Below are 27,037 nucleotides of genomic sequence, written 5' to 3'. Positions count from 1 at the left end.
TGGGATTGACGGAGGACATCGAGAGGGTGCAAAGAAGGGCAGCTCGTTTTGTATTATCGCGTTATAGGGGAGAGAGTGTGGCAGATATGATACACGAGTTGGGATGGAAGTCATTACAGCATAGACGTTTTTCGTCGCGGCGAGACCTTTTTACGAAATTTCAGTCACCAACTTTTTCTTCCGAAGGCGAAAATATTTTGTTGAGCCCAACCTACATAGGTAGGAATGATCATCAAAATAAAATAAGAGAAATCAGAGCTCGAACAGAAAGGTTTAGGTGTTCGTTTTTCCCGCTCGCTGTTCGGGAGTGGAATAGTAGAGAGATAGTATGATAGTGGTTCGATGAACCCTCTGCCAAGCACTTAAATGTGAATTGCAGAGTAGTCATGTAGATGTAGATGTAGAGTCGTTTATAAGATATATTTTATGATATATTTTGTTAAGTTCCCACACCGACACTTGGACAATGCCTGTGGCAGCACACACTAAAGAACAGCCGAGAGCATACACTACTTTTGTGGATCCTGACCAGTGACGACACACGTATTAAACACAGATTGTGTTCAACATGCCCACTGGCAGCGACTACTGCAAATGTGCTAGCATTTCGGCGGAGGTGTCCAAGTAGGCTGCAGTAGCAAGTCGTATGGTGTAGTTGATAAGTCTTTGTAGACAGCGTCTTTCAACTTTCCCAAAGAAAAAAGTGTACAGGCGTCAATTCTGAGGAAGGGACCAGCCAAGGTACCGGTCCTCAGTGTCCACTCCAACGACTTTGAAACAGTTCGTGAAGACATGACGTAGTATTTCGTGCTGGACTGGACAGCCATCACTTTGCTGCCGCGGTTTCCTCCTATCGTGAAGAGGAACGTCTTCTACGCGTAGCAACCGTGGCGCCTTCAATGTTCCGTCTATGAAAATCGGGCCTATGAGCTGATGGTTCACTGTACCACACCAAACTTTCACGCTCGATGGACAAGGACTGTCAACACAGCAATAGTGCATGTTTCGTCGCTTTACCTGGCCGTGGTTGGTAAATGTGGCTTCATTACTAAACAAGGTGCAGGAGTAAGGAGTATTCTGTCTTAATGTCCATGTGCAGACGTTAACACGATTCTCATAATCGTCTCCGTGCGACTCTTGATGGAGAGAGATGTGATAGGGATGGGACGTATGTCGATGGAGAATGCGAAGGACCCCTACCTGTCTCATGCCATTTCCTTATGCGATTCGCGGGAACTAACATGCGGATCAACTGAAACATGAACATTAACTACCCCTCTTACCATCTGTTGTTTCCTTCTATTACTTTCTATAGGTGTTACACTACCAATTTTAGGTAACTAGTTGAAGAGATCGATACATATTTGCCAAGATGGTTCACGTCTATTGCGATATCGTGCCGCATATACCATACTCGAACGAACTGCATTGTTCCTACACTTCTCATATGACATGAGTATGTTGGCTTTTTCTGCATTGGTAAATCCCGTCGACCTACTACGTGGACTGTCATTGACTGATAAGTCTCAGTGCAATCAAGGAACATACAAGCACACTATAAGCAAATATAACAACAACGTACCTAGCAACTACGCAAGTTGAATGACACAGACAACTATAGGTGTGACAACTATTCAAAATACGATATCTCCGTGACCGCTACGGTCGCAGGTTCGAATCCTACCTCGGACATGGCTGTGTGTGATGTCCTTAGGTTAGTTAGGTTTAAGTAGTTCTAAGTTCTAGGGGACTGATGACCTCAGATGTTAAGTCCCATAGTGCTCAGAGCCATTTGAACCTTTTTTTTGCGATATCTCGTAAACGACACTGACATTCAGAGTATTCTACTTTTGGCTTCTTGACGATAGTCATTGTTCCGCTCAAAAAAGTGTATGTTTTCACAAAAAATACACTTTCTAAGTATTTTTACTAACTGTTATTTGGCTAACAAGAGAAGCCCCTGACTACCAATCCATTCTGTGAAAACCGCGTATCAATAGCAGTTCCCGTTTTCGCAGTATTTGACAAGAACGGTTCTACAATGGAACTGACAGCTGTCCCTTCAAATATAAGATGAAACATATTGAAGAAATGTACGATTAAGGATACTTCTCATAGCTATCAGTCGAGTGCCAGTACTGAAAGTCCCTTCTGATTGGCGCGAAATAAGAGCTGGAGTTGCTCCACATACCTTCCATTCTTTCTCTGTCCACTTCATTAGAGCAGAGAACATCTGTTTCTTCGCTCTCCTACAAGTCTCCAATGAGTCTAAGGAAAATTTAGGATATAGGTTCACTTATAGGATTTCTTTGTCTTTTCCTATTCCACCCTTCCGTTTCTTGGATCGTATTTGTGATTGTTCAGACCCCCATGCATTGCATGAGCCAGTTTACATTTGTGTTCCTTCATCTTTCGACGATGTTTCCATGCAAAGCGTGCTTCACTTCCTTTCGTACCTGTTTATTGCATTTCTTCGTCTCACTGATTAAATGCCGTCTTCTGTCAATTATTCTTACCCGTTATTTACCTCTGTCCTTACTTGTACACTCATTTCAATAATCTTAAATATTTAGTTCTTTTTTGCTTCTTTTCCCTAATTATCAGATTCCCTTCAGTGCTTTGCTCGAGCCATTGGTCTTGTTCGAAAGTATTCTTAATTTATCTTTTCGTTTTATCTGCGCTCCCATTTTCCACTGTGGTGTACCTCTGCCTTCACTTTACTGAATTTCTCGTTATTTTTAGTTAGAGTTATAAACCTATTATCAAAGTATCCTTAGTATCCTTTTTTACACAAAATCTGATTCCTAAATATCTGTGTAACTAAAATGTTTTAAATGACGTATTTCTTTTTTTCTAGTCATTTTCTAAATACTGTTTTCTCTCTTATGATTTACTAACAGGCGAAATCCACTGAAGTGTTCCATATTCTTGGCATCTGTTCCATTTCCATATGCCAGCCCCCGTTCTTGATAAACGTCATTCCTCACCTTCTATCATAGTCGACACCACATCACGTTCAGAATTACTTACCTTCCTTGCGTACTGCCTCTGTTAAAGAGTTCTAGATCTCTCTCTCCTGTTCTATTTCCATTCCCCAATCCTTATTTTTTTCTAAATGTCATTCCCCGCCTTCTGTCACGTTCTGTAGCCACATCCCGCCCAATATTCTTACATTCTTTAAAGAGCTCGGTGCCGCAGTGGCCTCGCGGTTCTAGGCGCGCAGTTCGGAACCGCGCGACTGCTGCGGTCGCAGGTTCGAATCCTGCCTCGGGCATGGATGTGTGTGATGTCCTTAGGTTAGTTAGGCTTAAGTAGTTCTAAGTTCTAGGGGACTGATGACCACAGCAGTTGAGTCCCATAGTGCTCAGAGCCATTTGAACCATTTGAGCCAAAGAGCTCCACTTTCCTGTCCCCTCTTCCGTTTCTATTCCTCAGCTTATATTCTTTGATGAAAGTAATTCTTCCCCGTCTATCACATTCTATTCCACACCACTTTTTGGTTTCCTCACTTTCCATTTCATCTAAGCTCTCTTTCATACTCCTCATTTTCTGATCAGATGTTTGGGTGAAGCTTGTGTCTCTTGCAACTTACTGGGAAGTGACTCCAAAATGACGTGTCTTCCATAACACTCGATACGAACACGAATTTGGTAGAAATCGAAAAATGAAGAATTTAGAAGGCGCCATATTGAAATACGTCGCTTTTACCTACGTCCTGTGAATACATGTTGTCACATACACGTCACTCTTGGTACGATTTGTTATAACTAAATGTCAGTTAATGACGTGTCGGTGGTAAAAGTCTTCAGGATATCCTAAGATGAAAGTGTAAAATGTAATGCTAATAGTTCACCGTACTGTAGTAGATGGAGGATTGTAACTGTGAAGTCGAAGGAGTAGGTTCACGTCCTGGTATATTCAAATATTTTTCATACATCCTTCCATTTGTAGAGGATTCTGGAATTTTCTTATTGTGTTCTTTAGTAATAGAAGTTACATATTTATAAGAGCGCTGTTTCTCATGAGTGAGTTTATTCAATACTGGGAATTTGGATGAACAAATTGCTACACTACTGGCCATTAAAATTGCTGCTCCACAAAGAGGACATGCTACAGACACTCGAGATGACACGCATCTTATCCGCATGGCTGTAACGGATCTTGTACCCACGTCTCGATCCCTGAATCAACAGTTGGGGACGTTTGCAAGACAGTAACCATCTGCACGAACAGCTCGACGACGTTTAAGGCATGGTCTGCCGTGGCTGCGGTTACCCTTGACGCTGCATCACAGACAGGAGCGCCTGCGATGGTGTACTCAACGACGAACCTGGGTGCACGACTGGGAAAACGTCATGTATTTCGGATGAATCCAGGTTCTGTTTACAGCATCATGATGGTCGCATCCATGTTTGGCGACATCGCAGTGTACGCACATTGGAAGCATGTATTCATCATCGCCATACTGGCGTATCACCCGGTGTGATGGTATGGGGTGCCATTGGTTACAATCCTCGGTCACCTCTTGTTCGCAATGACGGCACTTTGAATAGTAAACGTTACATTTCAGATGTGTTACGAACCGTGGCTCTACCCCTCATTCAATCCCTGCGAAACCCTACATTTCAGCAGGATAATGCACGACCGCATGTTGGAGGTCCTGTATGAGCCTTTGTGGATACAGAAAATGTTCGACTGCTGTCCTGGCCAGTACATTCTCCAGATCTCTCACCAATTGAAACGTCTAGTCAATGGTGGCCGAGCAACTGTCTCGTCACAATACGCCAGTCACTACTCTTGATGAACTGCGGTACCGTGTTGAAGCTACATGGGCAGCTGTGCCTGTACTCGCCATCCAAGCTCTGTTTGACTCAATGCCCAGGCGTATCAAGGCCGTGGTTGTTGTTCTGAGTACTGATTTCTAAGGATCTATGCACCCAAATTGCGTGAAAATGTAATCACATGTCAGTTCTAGTATAATATGTTTGTCCAATGAATACCCGTTTATCATCTGCATTTCTTCTTGGTGTAGAAATTTTAATGGGCAGTAGTGTAGAATGGTGGTTTAAACCACGTTCACATTAATATCTAACATCGCGGATATAACGCGATAATTAATTTTAAATGACGTGCTGATAAATTAATTTCAAATTGTCACTGAATATATGCGTAAAGTGCTAGAGTTGTGCGATAACTTTAGTTTTTAGTAAGAATGACGTGTATACTTTGCAACAAATTGCCTTGTTTCTTTTTCCGCTGAAGCAATTACACACGTTTTTGGATTCTACATTCAGTGTTCCTGCAGTACGTGTACTAGCACAGCATTTCATTATTCACGTGTGGAGAGCACGTAATACCCTGTAAATACTGGAAGGATATAATTAAAATGTACCTACTCGCGGAGGCCCGATGTGAGCTGCAATTATCCTATGGCAGCGAAACTTGGTAGATATGTTGATGCATTAATGCGGAACCGTTTCATACTGTAAAAAAAAAATTGTTCCAGTTTTGAAAATTGGCGATGTACATTGTTTCTATGATTGTAATATATCCACACTGTCATATGAAAGGGCTTAACGTGAGTGAACAATGTGACTATTGAGAAGAGACACCGTGCGCTGTTAGTGAAACTGTTTTATGCGAACGGCAGCAATTACAGTGCTGCATTGGCAGAGTACCGCCGACTGAAAGTCTGAGGAGAGGTCCAATGTCATTACGTGGTTTAAGAAATCCGAAAACGCCGGTGAGCTTGGTGTGGCACCTGTGTCCTAACCCCGGTAGAAGTTGTTATCGAGGTTTCTGTGGCTGTAACTGACCGTGCAGCACGCGCCCCGTGTAGTGTTAGTGCTCGTGCAGTGTCAGGATTGTCCATCCCACGATCAACAACAAGGAAAGTTTTGCTGTCTATTTTACACTGGTTCAAAAATGTTCAAATGTGTGTGAAGGTAAGGTCATCAGTCCCTATGCCTACACACTACTTAACCTAAATTATCCTAAGGACAAACACACACACCCATGCCCGAGGGAGGACTCGAACCTCCGCCGATATCAGCCGCACAGTCCATGACTGCAGCGCCCGAGACCGCTCGACTAAACACGCGCGGCTATTTTGCACTGGTACCCGTACAAGATCCAGACGGTGCAGCAACTGAGAGCTCATGATCTGCACCAACGTTCTGAATTTGCTCTTTGGTTTCTGGCAAGGATTGAAGTTGATGACATGTGGCCAGGTAATATTGGATGGAATGACGAGGCACATTTTACAGTACACGGAGCGGTAAATACACAGACCTACCGAGTTTGAGGTACCGTTAAACCGCGTGTTGTGCACGAAAGACTCGCCGTATGTTCCTCTGTGGTGGGGATTCAGAAGCGCCTATGATTTTGGTCCGTTCTTCTTTGAAGAGAATACACCGAGAGGGCATGTCATGTGTACCGTGACGTCCGCACACCGTCAAGGCCTCCTGGCACAGCAAGTGATTCCTGCATTGAAAGAACACAACTGTGTGTGGAAACCACCGTTTTCATAGAAGATGAGGCAACAAACACCACATGTCGCTCGCCCAGTGAAATTAATGCAACCTTCCACTAACCGCGTGTTGTGCACGAAAGACTCGCCGTATGTTCCTCTGTGGTGGGGATTCAGAAGCGCCTATGATTTTGGTCCGTTCTTCTTTGAAGAGAATACACCGAGAGGGCATGTCATGTGTGCCGTGACGTCCGCACACCGTCAAGGCCTCCTGGCACAGCAAGTGATTCCTGCATTGAAAGAACACAACTGTGTGTGGAAACCACCGTTTTCATAGAAGATGAGGCAACAAACACCACATGTCGATCGCCCAGTGAAATTACTGCAACCTTCCACTAACATGTTATCTCCAGAGGCTTGCAAGATTATTACCTGATCTGGATACATGTGACTTTTGGCTCTGGGGATATCTAAAAGAATGCGTTTACCAGGGTTGTCTCCGGTCTGTACTTGATCTGAAGGCCAATAGACAGGAATACGTTGCTCAGATCCCACCGAAACTTCTGCAAGCTGTTGTCGATCACGTCGTTCTGTGGACGCAGTACCTCGTCGACGTCTCTAGTGCTCGATCTGAAGAAACTGCGTAAGTGGCGGTTGATAGAAAAATCAGCATTTTACCTTTGTCACTTGTTTTACTTTTTCTGCTCATGTACTGTTCCTAATCCACTTCATATGAGAACATTTCTATACGTTTTTGTTGCATTCACAAATCCAGATTTAAACTTGGTGTTCAAAACTGGAACCAATTTTTTTCCAGCGTTAATCGGTTCCTTATTAGCACATTGTTGTATCTACCAAGTTCCGCTACCATACGATAATTACAGCCCACACTGGACCTCTATGGGTAGTTGCACTTTAATAATAACGACATGGAGTAACTGGAAGGCAGGCCGAAGTGGCTGGCTCTGAGCACTATAGGACTTAACTGCTGAGGTCATCAGCGCCCTAGAACTTAGAACTACTTAAACCTAACTAACCTAAGGACATCACACACATCCATGCCCGAGGCAGGATTCGAACCTGCGAGACCGGAGTGGCCCAGCGGTTCTAGGCGCTACAGTCTGGAACCGCGTGGCCGCTACGGTCGCAGGTTCGGATCCTGCCTCGGGCATGGATGTGTGTGATGTCCTTAGGTTAGTTAGGTTTAAGTAGTTCTAAGTTCTAGGGCGCTGATGACCTCAGCAGTTAAGTCCTATAATGCTCAGAACCATTTGAACCATTTGATTTTTCATCTGTTTGAATATATTAGCAATGAAACCAAAAAGTACAGTCAAAATTACAATGGAAGGAAATTGGATTTAAAAAATGCCGAATTCGTCGACGTTACGGGACCCGAACTTAGAAAATGGTTTGGGCTTGCTATGTTTATGGGAATTGTAAGAAAAGCAAGGATCAATGATTATTGGTGAACGAATCCGTTAATAGACATACCGGTATATTTGAAACGGCAATACAAATTAAACGTGCAGCGATAGAAATACACCGTTTGTTGCAATATGCTTGGGACAACAGTACATTTTCAGGCAGACAAACTTTCGAAATTACAGTAGTTACAATTGACAACAACAGATGGCGCTGCGGTCTGGAAAACTCTATAGTACGATATTTTCCACATATCCACCATGCGTAGCAATAATATGGCGTAGTCTCTGAATGAAATTACCCGATACCGTTTGAATTTTTTATGGATAGAGGTGTAAACTCTGGCGCATGAGACGATACGTGGACGTTGGCTGCATTTGGACCGCAGCTGCAACACGGCCAACGGAAACCCGAGGCCGCTGTTGGATCACCTGCTGCACTAGCTGCTCGTTGCCCTCTGTGGTCGCCGTACGCGGTCGCCCTACCTTTCCAGCATGTTCATCCGTCACGTTTCCAGTCCGTTGAAATTTTTCAAACATATCCTTTATTGTATCGCTTTTCGGTCCTTTGGTTACATTAAACCTCCGTTGAAAACTTCGTCTTGTTGCAACAACACTGTGTTCTAGGCGGTGGAATTCCAACACCAGAAAAATCCTCTGATCTAAGGAATAAACCATGTTGTCCACAGCACACTTGCAAGTTGTGAACAACACACGCTTACAGCAGAAAGACGACGTACAGAATGGCGCACCCACAGACTGCGTTGTCTTCTATATCTTTCACATCACTTGCAGCGCCATCTGTTGTTGAAAATTGTAACTACTGTAATTTCGAAAGTTTGTCTGCCTGAAACTGTACTGTTGTTCTATGCATATTGCAACAAACGGTGTATTTCTATCGCTGCTCGTTTAGTTTTTATTGCCGTTTCAAATATACCGGTCATTTTTGAAACACCCTGTATATTCCGGCGCTGGACAGCCTTTAGCAAAAACAGTGACGGAACTATTGACACCTTCTGATGGAAAGTTGCATCACCTCTGCACGGGTAATTATTATACCAGTATAGAACTTACAGAGAAGTTACTTGAAAAGAAAATTTGAGTTTTGTGGGAGGATACAGGAATATATAAAATGAAAGCGCGCAAAAGTCAATGTGTTTGATGCTTGTCATCAACGGAAAGATGACCAGCGGCCGACGACAAGCCAAGTAATCCGACTTAGCACTGCCGGCGACAAGCGAATAAATTTCTACGAGACGTGCGGACGGCAAAGTGTTAGCTGCAAATTTTTCTTGCTGCACTGATGTGTGTAATTAACTGACATTGAATTGTAAGCTCAAGGTGACATTATCTTCTCTCTTACAAAAACGTTTCCTACCTGCTGGCGTTGTATCAACACGACCACAGTACCTCGTCATTACCGAATCAGCTTCAAGTGAATCCCTTCCTCCCCCTAAGCACTCCTCAACCAACCTTACTTTTTCTCTTCACATACTTGGTGATCAAAAAGTCAGCATAAATTTGGAAACTGTATAAATCACGGAATAATGTAGATACAGAGGTACAAATTGATACACATGCTAGGAATGACATGGGGTTTTATTAGAACCAAAAAAATACAAAATTTCAAACAATGTGCGACGGATGGCGCTTCATCTGATCAGAATAGCAATAATTAGCATAACAAAGTAAAACAAAGCAAAGATGCTGTTCATTACAGGAAATGCTCAGTATGTCCACCATCATTCCTCAACAATAGCTGTAGTCGAGGAATAATGTTGTGAACAGCACTGTAAAGTACGTCCGGAGTTACAGTGAGGCTTTGGCGTCGGATGTTGTCTTTCAGCATCCCTAGAGATGTCGGTCGATCACGATACATTTCCGACTTCAGGTAACCCCAAAGCCAATAATCGCACGGACTGGGGCCAAGGGACCTGGGAGGCCAAGCATGACGAAAGTGGCGGCTGAGCACACGATCATCACCAAACGGCGCGCGCAAGAGATCTTTCACGCGTCTAGCAATATGGGGTGGAGCGCCATCCTGCATAAACATCGTACGCTCCAGCAGGAGTTTATCAGCTAGTCCGAGGATGATGCGATTCTGTAACATATCAGCGTACCTCTCACCCGTCACGGTAGCAGTTACAATACCTGAATCACGCATTTCCTCGAGGAAAAAAAGGCCCGATAACGGTAGATGTGGTAAGTCTAACCCATACAGTGACTTTCTCGTCGTGCAATGGAGTTTCCAAGACAGTACTAGGATTTTCGGTAGGCCAAATTCTGCACTTGTGGGCTTTGACAGACCCTCGGAGCGTGAAATGATCTTCGTCGGTCCACAACACGTTACTCAACCAATCGTCATCTTCCGCCATCTTTTGAAACGCCCACACCGCAAATGCCCTCCACTTCACTAAATCATGACGCCGATGGATTTTGTACGGATAGCATCGGAGGGTACGCCTAAGTGCCTACCAAACAGTAGTGTATGAAATGCCGGTGCGACTGCACGAGCGCTGACTTCCCCGTGTATAGACCAACCCGCTAGTGTCTCCATTTCTTCCTGAACTGTCTCAGCAGCATTATGCCTTGTGCTCGGTCGGCCACTACGGGGTCTATCGTCTAAACAACCCGTGGCTTCGAACTTCGAAATCATCCCTTCCTATGGCGATAGGATCGTAACGCTGAACTAGCACATTCCCCGTTCTGATAATACAGCTTCACTAAAAGCGCCTTTTCAGGTAACGTCAACATGTTGCGACTGCTGGCGCATCTGATTCTCTCTCTCATTACAGCTCCTTTTATACACGATTGTCATGCGCAGTCACTGACGTTTTGCTGTCCAGCGCCATCTGTCGGACATTTTGTGCAGCAAGCATGCGTGCCAATTTTTACCTCTCTCTCTACATTTTTCCGTGGTTTGTTAAGTTTTCAAATTTATACTGACTTTTTGATCACCCGGTACATAACAGCCACAAAACTCAGTGCGATACTCGATAGCAGTCGACGAATGTGCGGGACAAGTGCACGTCATTTAGACGCAACTCCCATGTTCCTTAAACCCGGTAAACCGCCATCCGCTGCCTCCTCCTACCGTCCTATCAGCCTTACCTCGGTCTTCAGCAAGGTCCTGGTATCCATCCTCACCTGTCGCATCCACCAGCATCTCTGCCAGCACGCCTCCTTCCCGTTACCCAGTGTGGCTTTCGGCCGTCCTTCTCTTTCGATGACCTTCTGCTTCACCCCACTCATCTCCTCTCCGAACAGCTTAATTCCCGTCGTTCCGCTATCTTCCTCTCCCTTGACCTTGAACGAGCCTATGACCGCGTGTGGCATTCTGGTCTCCTCTTCAAGCTCCAAACCTTCACCCTTCCCATTAACTACGTCCGTCTGATTGGCTCCTTTCTTTCCCACCGCCCTTTCTACGTCACCGTCCACAACATGGATTCCTACACCTTTTTCCCCTCCGCCGGTGTGCCCCAGGGTTCCGTCCTCTCCTCTCTTCTGTACCTCTTGTATATGGCGGACATGCCGCCGCCTTCACCCCCCCCCCCCCCCCATTCACCTTCTCCATTACGTCGATGACACTGCCTTCCTTGCTCTTGCCCCCACCCTGCAGCGCTCCCAACACCATCTCCAATCCCACCTTGACCGGTTCACCGCTTGGTGCAACCAGTGGTTGCTTAAGGTCATTCCTGCCAAATCCCAGGCGATCATAATAGGCAAAACCACTCCTTCCTTCCGCCTCCTCGACTTCTACATCACCATCTATGGCCCTCCTATCGCCCTCACCCCCACCCTTCAGTACCTTGGTGTCACCCTTGACGTCGCCTCTCCTGGACCCGCGACCTCCGCACGATCCAAGCCAAGGCATGCTCCTGCCTCTGTCTCCTCATGTTCCTCTCTGCCCAAACTTGGGGTCTGGACCCCTCTACCGTCCTCCATACCTATAAATCCCTCATTCGCCCTATCGTTTGCTACGCCCACACTGCCTGGATCTCCGCTCCCCCTACCTGTTACAAATCCCTTCAGATCCTGGAACGCCATGCTCTTCGCCTCGCCTATTGCATCCGTCTCCCCTCCCCCACACGGATCCAGTACGACCTAATTCCCTTTCCCCACCTCCTCCTTTCCCTCGAACGGATATGGATCCTCTACACCTCCTGCAAACTCGATCCTCCTCACCCGCTGGTCTCTCCCATCCTCCCCCCCCCCCACCCCCCCCCCACCCCCCGTCCGCTGCCGCGCCTGTATCTCTGTGTCCCGTGTCCCACCTGCTCTCCATCTCTCCACTCTCCACACCCTCTCCCAAGGTGGCTTCCGCCAGCTCCCCTTCCCTGATGATGCCCTCCTCCCCTCCATCTACCCCTCCTACCAACTTTGATCCTCCCTCCCTCTTCCTGTATTTGATTCCTTTGGGCACCTTCTCTCCCTTCTCTCCCCCTTCCCTCCCTCCTCCCTTTCTCCCGACTTCTCCCCCAGGCTTCCCTCACCCCCGTCCCTCTACTCCTCCTCCCATCTCCTCTGTCATTGGCATCTCTGCTCTCCCCTCTCCCTCCCCCTCACCCCTCTTCCCCTCTTGGCAGGTACCCGGACTCGCACACGTTACGTGGACATTCGCGCGCCGGAGATCATCGCCATCAGTTTCTCGTGTGTGTGCCGCCTTGTGTATGTCAGTGTTCACCGTCACACTCCTACATTCACCTGTGCCGTCGAATCATCAGTGTTTGTGCGCCGTGCCAACGTGTTTCAGTGTAATTTTCATCGAGTGTTAACGGCTCTGTGTTTTGTATTTTTGTATGTCTACTGTTTTTTTTTACCCATCACTCTAACTATTATGTGTCTTGTTACTGATTTTTTATTATTGGAAAATCGAAGGCTGAAGAGCACTGCTGCCAGCCTACCTATGTATCTGTATAGGTATGAAAATTACAATAAAGGAAAAAAAACGCAACTCCCCAGTAGGCTTCGAGTGCAATTAGCTACTCCTCTGATGTCCTCACATCGCTGGTGCGCATTACTATCTTCGGCGTCAGATGGTTGTCGGTGTGCCGAGTGTGTCGCGTGCGCCCCGAGTTGCGCTACCGGTGGAGCAACGCCAGGCGGCGGCCCACAGCGGCAGCACGGCACCATGTCCCCACGGGAGGGGCGGCTGGCTCGCCGCGCAATGCCAGGCCAGGAGATGATTGCCTGGCGCGGCCGACAGCAGCCAGCCGTAACGAGCACGCCCGCCTAAACAGTCACGGCGCTCGCGCTCGCACTGGGAGGCCGCAGCGCACGCAGCGCGTCAATATCGCGCTGACGTCACGCGCGTGGCTCCGTGGCCCGCCTCGGGCGCGCGCTATCTGTTGCCTCGCCGTATCGGAATGCCACAGCTAGCTTCATCCTACCCCGTTTTTTTCCGTGCACCGACACCGTCTGTTCTGAGATAGTAAAACTAAGTGTAAATCGCTCAAAACATTTTCGCTGCCCGTGCTTATCTCCTAACGTGTCTGGGGATCAGAATGAGATTTTCAGTCTTAAGCGGAGTGGGCGCTGATATGAAACTTCCTGGCAGATTAAAACTGTGTGCCGGACTCGATCTCGGGACCTTTGCCTTCTGCGGGCAAGTGCTCTACCAACTGAGCAACCCAAGCACGGCTCACGCCCCATCCTCAAAATGGTTCAAATGGCTCTGAGCACTATGGGACTTAACATCTTAGGTCATCAGTCCCCTAGAACTTAGAACTACTTAAACCTAACTAACCTACGGACATCACACACATCCATGCCCGAGGCAGGATTCGAACCTGCGACCGTAGCAGTCCCCCCCTCCCCCCCCTCAACCTCAAAGCTTTACTTCTGCCAGTACCTCGTCTCCTACCTTCCAAACTTTACAGAGTGAAAATCTCATTCTGAAAACATCTCGCAGGCTGTGGCTAAGCCAAGTCTCTGCAATATCCTTTCTTTTAGGAGTGCCAGTTCTGCAAGGTTCGCAGAAGAGCTTCTGTAAAGTTTGGAAGGTAAGCACGTGCCCGCGAAAGGCAAAGGTCCCGAGATCCAGTCTCGGTCCGGCACACAGTTTTAATCTGCCAGGAAGTATCGTGTCTGGGGTTATATGCGAACAGAGGATGAATGCGTTATGAGGCTAAAAGTTCATAAAATAACAACAAAAGTAATCAGAATTAACATAGTCTGTTCGAAAATTGGGATATGACCTTGATCTTGATAAATGAATGTAAAGCGCATGTTGTTGTTGTGGTCTTCAGTCTTGAGACTGGTTTCATGCAGCTCTCCATGCTACTCTATCCAATGCAAGCTTCTTCATCTCCCAGTACTTACTGCAACCTACATCCTTCTGAATCTGCTTAGTGTATTCATCTCTTGGTCTCCCTCTACGATTTTTACCCTCCACACTGCCCTCCAATGCTAAATTTGTGATCGCTTGATGCCTCAGTACATGTCCTACCAACCGGTCCCTTCTTCTTCTCAAGTTGTGCCACAAACTCCTCTTCTCCCCAATTCTTATCAAAACCTCCTCATTAATTATGTGATGTACCCATCTAATTTTCAGCATTCTTCTGTAGCACCACATTTCAAAAGCTTCTATTCTCTTCTTGTCCAAACTATTTATCGTCCATGTTTCACTTTCATACATGGCTACACTCCATACAAATACTTTCAGAAACGACTTTCTGACACTTAAATCTATACTCGATGTTAACAAATTCCTCTTCTTCAGAAACGCTTTCCTTGCCATTGCCAGTATACATTTTATATCCTCTCTACTTCGACCATCATCAGTTATTTTGCTCCCAAAATAGCAAAACTCCTTTACTACTTTGAGTGTCTCATTTCCTAATCTAATCCCTCAGCATCACCCGACTTAATTCGACTGCATTCCATTATCCTCGTTTTGCTTTTGTTGATGTTCATCTTATATCCTCCTTTCAAGACACTGTCCATTCCGTTCAACTGCTCTTCCAAGTCCTTTGCTGTCTCTGACAGAATTACAATGTCATCGGCGAACCTCAAAGTTTTTATTTCTTCTCCATGGATTTTAATACCTACTCCGAACTTTTCTTTTGTTTCCTTTATTGCTTGCTCAATATAGAGATTGAATAACATCGGGGATAGTCTACAACCTTGTCTCACTCCCTTCCTAAACACTGCTTCCCTTTCGTGCCCCTCGACTCTTGTAACTGCCATCTGGTTTCTGTACAGATTGCAAATAGCCTTTCGCTCCCTGCCACCTTCAGAATTTGAAAGAGAGTATTCCAGTCAACATTGTCAAAAGCTTTCTCTAAGTCTACAAATGCTAGAAACGTACGTTTGCCTCTCCTTAATCTATTTTCTAAAATAAGTCGGAGGGTCAGTATTGCCTCACGTGTTACAATATTTCTACGGAATCCAAAATTATCTTCCCCGAGGTCGGCTTCTACAAATTTTCCATTCGTCTGTAAAAAATTCGCGTTAGTATTTTGCAGCTGTGACTTATTAAACTGATAGTACGGGAATTTTCACATCTGTCAACATCTACTTTCTTTGGGATTGGAATTACTATATTCTTCTTGAAGTCTGAGGGTATTTCGCGTGTCTCAAACATCTTGCTCACCATATGGTAGAGTTTTGTGTGGACTAGCTCTCCCAAGGCTGACAGTAATTCTAGTGGAATGTTGTCTACTCCCGGGGCCTTGTTTCATAAAGAAACGGAAAGGTCAGGCAATGTTTGACTGTGTGATCGTTGATCATTCTACAGCGACCCAGGGTTGAAGTCGCGTTGTTATCAGGAGGTCGAGCAAAGAATGCGAGTTAGTGGTTCAGCACACTTCTGGAGGCGTCAGTGATAAAGCATTGCCTGTAATAAAATTTATTGGTCGAGCAGAATTTACAAAGATGCAACTGTCTTCAGAACGGCAGGCGCACGCCGGGCAAAGGCGCACATGCTGCGATGTAATGCTGACGCCTCGTCAGTGTGTCTCGACGTCGCCCCCGCAGGTGTGTGTCACAGATGCGCACCCCACCCAAGCCTATTGCAATGAGCCGGTGAGACTCCCTCCTCAGGGCTCTCGAAGACAGCCCACTGAGTGCTCAGATGGGGACTGTCGACTGTGGTCCAGGACGCTAGTTGCCTGACGACTTGGCCCAAGTCACCCACCAGCGATCGACCAAAACTGCAGCAGATGTTCGTGAGTCGGCTAGAAGGTTGCACAGACCATCCCGCCTGATCGGTTCGATGATGGTAGTTTGCTGATCATCCACGATGACCCAACACTGACTGCTCACCATTCCTTTCAGCCCCCATGTTCCAGTAGGCAACTGTGACAGACCGCGGCTGTGGTGTGCACCAGTTGGCTGTCCCGCGGTGCTGAAGCCAGGATGCAAGTAGCAGGATGGCCGTCATCGAGCAGTGTGTCATAGTTTCACTAAGACTCAACTGACTGCCCCTCTCTCTGGTTTTAGCCACGCAGGAAGGATGGGAGCACGACAGAATGTGTTCTTGAGCTGCGAAAGCCTCTCTAATTAATAGATCGAGCTTGCGTCTATGACTTAGTGGCTCTCGTTGTACGATTGCATTGGTCCCATTTATCGGACCTGTCAGCCGTCATCAGGAGTCGAGCACAGAGTGAGAGTCAGTGGTACATTGCACGTCCGGATGCGTCAAGGATACAGCGTTAACTGTATTAACATTCACTGGGCGAACTGAGTTTACAAACGTCTTCAGAGCTGCAAGTGGCGGCCAGCCATGGGGGCACGTGCTGCGTCGGTATACTGACGCCTCGTCAGCGAGCCCTGTTGTCACCGCCACAGATCAGTGCCACATTCGCATGCTGTTCTGGTGACGGTACCTGGAGGAGGAAGGCAAGACCCACTCACATGCAATGCGGCATCCATCTCAGCGCTCTCAAAGACAGCCCGCCTTGTGCTCAGTTGTAGAGTGCCGACTGTGATCTAGGATGATAGTTGTCATGAAGACTAGGCTCCGGTCACCCACTAGGGATCGGCTAAGACTTTAGCAGGTGTTCTCGAGTCGGTCGGGAGACGGCGCGGACGCGCCTCGCCTGGTCGGTGCGAAAATAGGAGCTTGTAGATCATCTGTGATGACCCAGTAGTGGAGGAATTCTGGCTGCTTATCAGTCATCTCGTCTGCAATGTCCCAGAAGGCAGCTGTGACGGACCATGACTTTGGCATGCATCAGCTGACTGTCCCTTGGTGTTGAAGTCGGCAAGCAAGTAGAAGGCTGGGCATCATCGATCAGCGTGACATGGTTTCAGTGAACCTTAAAAGACTGTCATGACCCCTGCGTCTACGACAATCCACAGTTCAGTGGAAGACGTTTGAGATAAGAATTTTTACATCGTGCAGAAACTTACAAAATTCCGAGAGCCCACGATGCGAAACAAGAAACCAACAGTTTCTGCCAGAATACATATCGCGTAAGTATTATGAAGCTAAATATTGAGGAACCTGTGAAAAATGTGTACCGACTGTCTTTTTCTCCTCGCACCAGTTCTCACTGAAACAGGGAGGGGTGGGAATGATTCTTGTGTCCTATGTACCCCACTAAACACACCGTACGTCGGTTTACTGAATAGAGCTGTAGATGCAGAAATGATTTTTCTTGTCGTTACAGTAACATCCGCTGATACGAACAGAACCAGTTAGATGGGTTGGTTGGGTTGTTTTAGGGGAAGAGACCAAACAGCAAGGTCATCGCTCCCATCGTATTAGGGAAGGACGGGGAAGGAAGTCGGCCGTGCCCTTTCAAAGGAAACATCCCGCCATTTGCCTGGAGCGATTTAGGGAAATCACGGAAAACCTAAATCAGGATGGCCGGACGCGGTATTGAACCATCGTCCTCCCGAATGGAACTAGTTAGTAAAATGTGAAAGGATGATAAAGGAATAGAAAAATCTCAATACTAATCATACAGGGGTTCAGAGAGGTAGTGTCTCTTTGGTGCCAATATCTGTTTAACATCATTATACGTTTTAGAAGCCTTCGAGCAGTTATTCAGACATCAAAAACAGTTTTCTTGTGCTCTCTTGTTGTCTAGCCGTGATTTTATGACTTGCATCCTGACATCTTTGTGAAATTGTGAAATCAATAACAGCTGAAGCATAACATTTGATGCCGTGTTGCATCATCTTTTGCACTTTAACATGCGTGAAGCTTCTATGTCATGCTGTCCACAAAGTAGTGGAGACATTGCTGCACACGCTTGGCCCACTATCCAATAGCGACGCTACTGAGGTCACTCAGTCTGTGGGGATGATTCGCGAGATAACACACTGAAAGTTTCAACTGGTTCTAATCTAGCTAACGTGCGCAACAGGGGCAGCTGGGCGGACACGGGTACAGGTGGACAGGGGTGGACAAATGGCTGATGTGCAAGCAGTTTTGCAGCCAAACCGTGATGCACAAGATTGTACACCACTGGCGGGTCGCTCGCGGCCGGGTGACCAAACAGCTCGGGTTAAAGCAGGCCAACTTGGTGTTCTGCAGGCCTGGCTAGCTTCACGGGAGCCGTTCAGCCTACTCCACTTGATAACAGGTTGAAAACAGGTTGCACTGTCGATCCAGTGTGACTACAGAATAGCCAGTTAATTTCTTAGACTTTCCCGGCGATTTGATGACATCTTTTGGAAATCGGGTTTTCTGCCGTATATCAGCGTCTTCCAAACACGAGATGCCAGTTATGTGTTTGCATAGGTACTTTCGCTGCAGCTCATTTATTATAACGGTGGTTCCAGAATTAACCCTAGATTACTAAACCCTCGTAAAATATTCGACTGCAGTTGGTACCAATTCCAAGTTAACGCCAATCTGGTATTGCCAGTGTAGGCTGTAAAACAAGGCACTTATTTTGTATGTGGCATATCACTGGAGACCTTATAACTGTAATTAACCGTAAATTATGACTTTTCTTGAATAAAATACGATGCGGAGTAGTAAAATTTACAGTAGTTTAGTAGCAGTGTAACATTTTCCCATCTTTAGTATTCTAGGGTTAAAGGAAGTTGAGGAGAAACTAAGAATTGCGGAGTATTTACCAATCATGAAACAGAGTCCAAGCCCAGCAGGGGAAAAGTTGTGTGTATAAGACAGCTTTAAAGAAAGCTGTTGGTGTCTCGTAATTCAAATTGTTAAAAAAGTTAATAAACACACATTCGGGAACCGCAAGTATGTAACGAGATGTTTGTTATATTTGACCATCAGTTCCCTCACTCCCGGAATATTTTGAAAGAGGACAACGATTTGTGGGTGACAATTGTGTGGATATGTTTGTTAAGTACCTCAAAATCAAATGTGTGTGAAATCTTATGGGACTTAACTGCTAAGGTTATCAGTCCCTAAGCTTACACACTACTTAACCTAAATTATCCTAAGGACAAATACACATACCCATGCCCGAGGGAGGACTCGAACCTCCGCCGGGACCAGCCGCACAGTCCATGACTGTAGCGCCTTAGACCGCTCGGCTAATCCCACGCGGCCGTAAGTATCTGAAGCCATTTAGCAGTATACAGTCATCCTAAATTTGGGGCAAACATTTATTGAAACAGGAAAAAAGTGGGGCTTAATGGATATTAAAGACCACATACTTGTGGTACACAACGTAGCGTGAAGACAGCTTAATATGAAAGAAAAGCTTCTTCTTTCATACTTGTACTTTTATATTAACATAGTATGAAAAACGAACTTCATGTTAGCTAAAAAGCATTTTAGGAATTTAGAATGAACTATTTTTGCCATTTATAAGGCATTCGGTGAACCCACAATACACATTCTGGAGAAATTAATTAAAAACTTTATAATTGGGGTCATAATTGACTGGAAAACACTTAGGTTACACAAACTAGACTTCCAAAACCTTATTTTAGCTGGGGTTTCAGTATAATAGACACATTCAGGTTCTTAGGTGCAAAGGATCTCGCATTTCAGAGATGGTTCTGCTTACTACAGAAAACATGTTTTAGAGGTGACCTGAAGCTGGTGATAACTGAGAACAGTCAGTACTCGGCGAAATAGGGTGAAGCTGCGGAGACAACGTTTCATATCGAAATAAGTAAATAAGCCGAAATACGGATAAAAGGAAAACAAGAACAAATAAAATCAACGTTTTTTGGGCTATAAAGACCTAAAATGAATGTATGTTTCATTGAGTCTCATCATTTGATACTCCCTGTCCGCCCCCGGTAGCTGAATGGTGAGCGTGACGGATTATCAACCACCTGGGCCCGCGTTCGATTCCCGGTAGGGTCGGGGAATTTTCTCCCCAAAGGGACAACAGCGGCCTAATGCAGACCGACACTTACGAGACACCAAATACAAATCGACATCGAGAGACAGGCCCTGTCATATGGCACTCGCCATACGCTGAAATTGAATGTAAATAATACGTCTTTTGTAGTGGGCGTCGCTCTACTGCAGTGACACACATGGCGAATAAATAGGAAAACAGTAGACCGTCTGTGTAGGGCCATGTTTTTACCTACAGTCACTTGGCTGAATGTGTATAAGGCTCTGTGGCATTGCTCAAACGCAGCCAAATTGCCACACTAGCTGTGTATCTCTAACAAAGTTGACGTATGTCCTAACCTCGGTGGCGGTTAAAACGATTTCGCCCCCGGGTGGGTTCGAACCACCAACCTTTCGGTTAACAGCAGAACGCGCTACCCGATTGCGCCACGGAGGCCTTGACTTTGGCTCACTTGTGCTCTGTATATCAACGCAATTCGTACACCTTCTGCAGGAATCTCGCAGAATGGTAGCATCTGCTTATGCCTCTTCACATGGATAACGTGCATGCACACTGTAGCGAGGCTCATAAACGAATGACATCGCCAAGCATGACATTATACTACAAAATGCATACAAACCACTGTTCTGCCTGTGGCATCGCTCGAACGCAGCCAAATTGCCACACTAGCTGTGTATCCTTTGGGGAACCACACTAGCTGTGTTGTCCTCGTCATCATCCTATCATCCTCATCGACTGCAGGTCGCCGACATGGCGTCAAATTGAAAGATCGACACCCGGCGAACGGCCTGCCCGACGTGGGGCCCTAGCCATACGGTTAAATAAATAAATGTGATGCTCCGGTAAAAAAAGACTTTTCATCACCTTCTACTACTCGTAACACTACAACAGCATACAGAATAAATTGCTACGTAGCGCAGCGCAGAGGAAAGACGGGCAGGCAAGTAAGACTTCTTTAGCCTGCTTAGGTTAGGCATCGCTTGACTTGCATGGAGCTGCCAGCCTCTTAGGTTAATAGGCAAGCATGGGCACGTTAAGAGCGCACCTGTGCTCATGTGCAGGACGAGTGCAACATGACCGTCTGGCGGGTAGACTACACTATCTGCGCCTGCCCTGAGCACTGAGGGGCTGGCAGGGGCGCCGTTGCCATATGGGACAGCGATGGAACATCCTACTCTATTGGGTTCATGTTACCAGATAACGTAGGCAATCTCATTCAGTTGATTCCAGCCTCTTGAAAAAATGTGTTCATGAGGAGGGGCAGTGTGCTCGTGCTCTATAATCGTGAAAGAAGAACCTGTTGCCGAAGTATTGAGTGTAGGACTGGATAAACGGTGGAGGACAATGTCCAAGTGCCTCACTGCTCTCAGTTTACCTTTGATGGCGATGAGAGTCATTCATACATGATATCCGCCACAAAGCATGATTGACGCACCTCCTTGCTGAATCTGTCGTTCTGCATGTCTGTGACATTCTTTGTCACCTGACAACCTCCACACTCTACTACGACAATAGCTGCACTCGTCGGTGAAGAGAACCCAATGTCACTGATCCAGCTTCCATTCTAGTCATTCCAATGGTAGGTAAGTGGGGAGGGGGCCACAGTTGTTAATATTGTACACCTACAGGACAGACTGAACATGTGGAGAAGGCTGCGTTCTGTCTTGGTCAACACAGTCCTTGCTGCGTAACTGAAGGCAGTGGTCAGTGGTGTTGAACACAGTGGACTACTCCGTGCAGGCTTTTGATATTTTGTGTCTCACGAATGTATGAATGATGTCGCTGTGATACACAACAGTTCAATGTACAGCTTTTTTTTCTCTTAAAGTGGCAATGTGTGCGAGGTCTAAGCCTGAAATGACCTACTCAAGCATACTGACAGACTAGACAGCCTACTCAAGCCACACTGCCGCGTTCACGGTACGTCGCTCAACTGTACTTTGAATGCAGGTTTGCTTTTACTTTCACTACACAGATGGCTGTAAGTTGCGAATTCCTGTGCTGAAGACAGTATTGTAGAAAAGTGTTTGAACTAAAAAATGGAAACTGCGCACATCATGGAAGGGTGAAATAAATTTTTTAGAAGGTTACTTCTTGTCTTGCTTTCTGTTCCTCCATTTGTCCTCAAGGAATTACGGTGAAGACAGCACTGAGCCAGAACTTCTTGGTCCCACCACATACAGCACACAAGCAACAAAATTCTAACACGGGTTATGATAAAAGCGATTTTATCGGAGCCTGAAGTCAACGAAATTGTAATAAAAAATCTAGGGTTCTGTAGATAGTTAGTTAGTTACTTGTTCCACAGATCATTTGAACGAATCTTCTATCAAAATGTTGTGGAAATAGTCCGTTTAAAGCATATGTATACATAATTACTTCAGGAGAACTTATTTTACGTTAGATTTAATACTTGCTTTGCTACCTGTCAGACATTTTATGTTACTGGGAAAATGATGAAATATTTGTTGCCGTATATTGAACTCGTCTCTGAGCCACTGACGGCGTTAATTATGGCTAATAATTGTCATTTTTCCTCTCGTGTTGCAGGTATGAACATCACTGTTCACAAATTGTGATGGATTGTATATGGCAAATCTCATTAACGAGAATATGTACTGCAACGGTACAGGCAAAATGCCAATTTCTTTGAACAGGTACCTATATGATGACCGTGATGGAGCACCATATATTATTCTTACTACTCGCTTTTGTAAAATCACTACTTGCTTCCTAAGTGGTGAGCTACCCCAGAAAATTATTCCATATGATATTACTGAGCGGAAATGTTGCGAAATATTTCAGGATGTTTCCAAAAGAGCAACTGAGCGAAGAACAAAATCAGCTGAAGTTAACGGTTAAAGGAGCTAAGTAATATATTCTTTTCAGTTCGAGTTTCATAAATACGTACACCCAAAAAATCTGGAGCATTCTGCCCTATTTACTGACTCCTATTAATATGATACATTAATTGTTTGTATGGGTCTGTTTGTTGTACAGAACTAAATATAGTGTTTTTTTAAGTTTAATGAGAATCTATATTCAAAGAACAATTTAATAATTCGTTGCAAAACAGTCTTTTCTGTGGCTTCCTCTCTAACGAGACTTATTATAACACTAGTATTGACTGCGACAAATATCAATTCTGCTTGCTGAATGTAACAGTAAGATCATTCACATGTGAAATGAACAGGAGTGTACCAAAACTTGAACGCTGTGGGACTCCCAATGTGATTTCTTCCCAGTCACTAAAATTTTCTACCCTCCTTACATTGTTTGCATTATTAAGCACAACTTTTTGCACATTGTTTGCTAAGTATGATTGAAACCAGTTGTGTGTAAAGCCTTTAGTTCCGTAAAACTTGAGTTTTTCTCAGAGTGGAACATGGTCTACTTAATCAAAAGCCTTGAAAAGATCACAATAAATACCAACTTGTGATATTTTATTGCTTAAGGCTTGTAGTATTTGATAAGTGAATGTACAAACAGCATTCTTAGTCCAGCGACCCTTCTGCAATCCACACTGATATGCTAAGAAAATTGCGTGTACTTAAATGTGAGATTACTCTCGAATACATCAATTTTTCGAATATTTTGAAAAAAAGATGTCAGTAAGAAAACTGGATGACAATTATTCAAGTCTCTCTTGTCACCTTGTTTATGAAGAGATTTAATAACAAAAAGGATATAGTATAAGTTAGCGTAGAAGAATATGAAAAAGAATACAAGGGGGATAGGGTCTTTTGTCCTCGTTCAGTTGTATGATTAATAGATAATCGGTGCGCTATCTGAGCTTATACACAAACACCTGAGATGCTTATGTGCAGCTATTTGAAACAACTGCTCATTTACCACAAGCTGAAATTAATGACCAGGATGAAGCGTGCGGACCACTTGTCTCTCGAATGCAGACGTGCGAGCCTTGGACATACGGATGACATGTGTACCGTTTTGATACGCAGAATATTTCCGGAGAATTGTCGAAAAATGTTGTGTTCTGTGAACATCCTTGTGAAATAATTGCAGCGTGACAGTTGCGGCTCAATAAATATCGTTTTCAGTGATTTGTTTTAAATGAAGAAATTCTTCCATGTACATTTAAATTCAATATGCTTATAATTCAGTCGACATCAGCAAATTTTTTCATAAGTTAATATCCATTGGCTCAGTTTACAGGATTACCGGATTATAAATATAAACATATTCGTAACTGTTGCCATTATAACTTCTGAGTTTTTGAATGCTGTTGCAGTTTCTTTGAGAAACTAATACTGACCCTACGTTGTAACCAGTTCTTGCTACGGATTGTTTCCTTCTAAAAAATATAACACGAAAAATTTAAATCAATGTTCCTCTTAAAAGATCGTGCAGTGCCAGAGGATTGTACACTTGTATTTAAGGATATAGAAATTCAATTAAGCCACCCATTGCATTCTTTTAAATCTAAATCGCACATGTTGTCTTCGTCTCGCATACTGAAGTTTCTCAGTACAAAATGACAGTACTGTCGACTTCCCAACTGTTTTTTTTTTTTTCGTACATCTACAGTCCAATTTCATTAACTGACTTTCAAATGTACCAAATCACTTTTATTCATACAGTCTGTAAGAGACAATCAGAAAATGATGTCGCCAATTCTTGACGTCTCCGTGATGTAGTGCTCGACGTGTGATGTCGGCAAAAACTCGTAACAGCACGTGGCTTAAGCACTGCTCAGTGCGGCCTGAGCTCTGCACCAAGAATTAGGTGCTCCAGAACATTTCGATCCGTTCGCGGCGCTGTGCCTCGTCTTTCCATTCCTATCTAGGATTAGGGTGGAATGATGCCACACGTACAAATGTCTTCCGCAAGATATAGTGTTGTGGTATTCAGTTCAAGTTATTAACTTACGAATCACAAGTAACTGAAATTTTCACAAACTTTGCATTTTGGCAGAATTATTGTTACGACTAATTTAAAAAGTATCAAAAACCTTTTCAGAAACATCATACATCACAGCACAGTGAGCGTGTGCAGATAGGTCGTTTCTTTCAGTTTCTTCCTTTTCTGTTCAACTGAAAACAATTCACTATTTTCACTAAATTGATTTGGAAACTTCAGAAGGTTTGAAAACAAAGGCGTATTCACGATGTAGCAGAATTGAGATGTCTTTCACGTTGAAACATTCGAGGAACAAATTACATAATATTAGAAGGAAATATAACGACAGAAAAAAATTTTGATCGATTTACATCACCTGGGATTCGAATACCAACACAATTTAATTTCGACAATCAATAGTACATCTATAGTTTAAATTTGCTATGCTGTGCAACTTGCTTCCCTACAACCTAATATTCTCACGTCCTTTATTGTTTTTTCCTTGGTGTTTAATGTGTAGTTGTTACTGTTCATCCTAGTTACTTTCATTATTCATTTATTTCTCCTTAAATATCACAGTTATCGCGACAGCCACTGCCGTCATCGCTGCCTGACGAAAAAAAAATTTTTTTCCTGTTTCACATCATTCAACTTCTGTAGCATCCATCTTTTGAAGAATTGTATATTTTGATAATAGGTGACATACTGTCATCATACATAATGCAACTCTATATTTTTTTAGATATTTAACAGCCTTAATTGCAGATTGTAACAGATGGTTACCAGTTTCAATCGCTTAGTGGTCATCTTCAGATCTGATTAATCAGGAGTTGTGAAAAGTCTTTTTTCTAAGGAACACAATCATAAGCTGCGAAATATCTTGCAGCAAAACTAATTTACAGTTTATGACTGAGTTCCTTTAGAAAAGAAGAAAAAGATTTTCACAGCTCATGATTAATCAGATTTGAAGAAGATTATTAAGTGATCGAATCTAGTACACATTTATGACAATTTGCAAACTGAAATGTTTAAAATAAATGTTTTTAGTCTACACGGTTCTTCCACCCCATTTAGACTGTTCACAGCACCGTTACTCAAACCCAAAGTTTCACACTAGCATTCATAAAATAATTTTTCCTTGTGTAACTTCCCACTATCATCCCTTTCCATTTGTCTTTGAAGATTTACCATTCGAAGATTCGAGTTGGATAATTTCCAGAGAAAGATATCCTCTTGTAATTGAAAACGATGTATTTGTACAATGTATAGCTTCTTTCCTGTCTCTCGCGTCATGATTTCACTTTTGTTCTGAAACTAAACGCCATTTATCACAACTTATTAGGCCACAGTTTCCTATTCTTATCTCTACCCCTGCACCTTCTTTCGCCATTCACTCTGCTTAGAACATTGCAGTCTATAATTTTGCCTATTTATTATTGTTTCTACTGTTTTTACTAAGATCAGGGTACCCGTGCCTTGAGAATAGAATAGAGAGAGTGATTTTCATTCTTATGAACTACAGAGATTAGAGTGCTGCCTGTTTCGGTTTCATATATTGAATCTTCATAAATAATAAATTCATAATGACGTCTTGAAATTTGTAAATATATTGCACAAGTTTTGACGGCAACTAGACACTATTTATTCGACCTTCTGTTTGTTTTGAGGCTTATCTGCGGCGTTATCAACCTTTCAGTTTTACTAACTGGATCTTTTCGTATCTATGGATGTTTGGGTAGTGGTAATAGAAATTGCTCTACCCCGCAAGCTTGAGTCCGATGTGTTTCAAAGGGGAGGCGGTAAACTTTTATTTATTTATTTATTTATTCAGCCAGCAGATATGTTATACATATGTCCATACGCTGCGGGTAGTGCCTTCACACTGGTAGGAAACTGTTGTCCACGGAACACCAAGAATTGCTGAATTGCTGCAATTCGGTTGTTACTTGGAACCACAGTGGGCAGCTGAAAACGAAGTGGCCAATGTCCTCCTCTGCGCCAAAGTCACATAGAAGTGAATCAGTCACTTGCAGCCGGTATAG

General features: G+C 44.4%; 1 protein-coding gene and 1 non-coding gene across 2 annotated transcripts in view; one reads left to right on the top strand and one right to left on the bottom strand.

Moving 5' to 3' along the window:
* LOC126336038 (voltage-dependent T-type calcium channel subunit alpha-1G-like) overlaps window positions 1–27,037 on the top strand; it is a 741,513-nt gene that overhangs the window by 486,447 nt on the left and 228,029 nt on the right. The gene's annotated exons all lie outside the window — the stretch shown is intronic.
* On the bottom strand, window positions 20,497–20,570 carry Trnan-guu (transfer RNA asparagine (anticodon GUU)). Its single transcript has one exon. It is a non-coding gene; the product is annotated as a tRNA-Asn (tRNA).

The sequence above is a fragment of the Schistocerca gregaria genome, chromosome 2 (genome assembly GCF_023897955.1).
Source record: "Schistocerca gregaria isolate iqSchGreg1 chromosome 2, iqSchGreg1.2, whole genome shotgun sequence".
NCBI lineage: Eukaryota > Metazoa > Arthropoda > Insecta > Orthoptera > Acrididae > Schistocerca > Schistocerca gregaria.
This window is presented reverse-complemented; position numbering and strand designations above follow the sequence as displayed.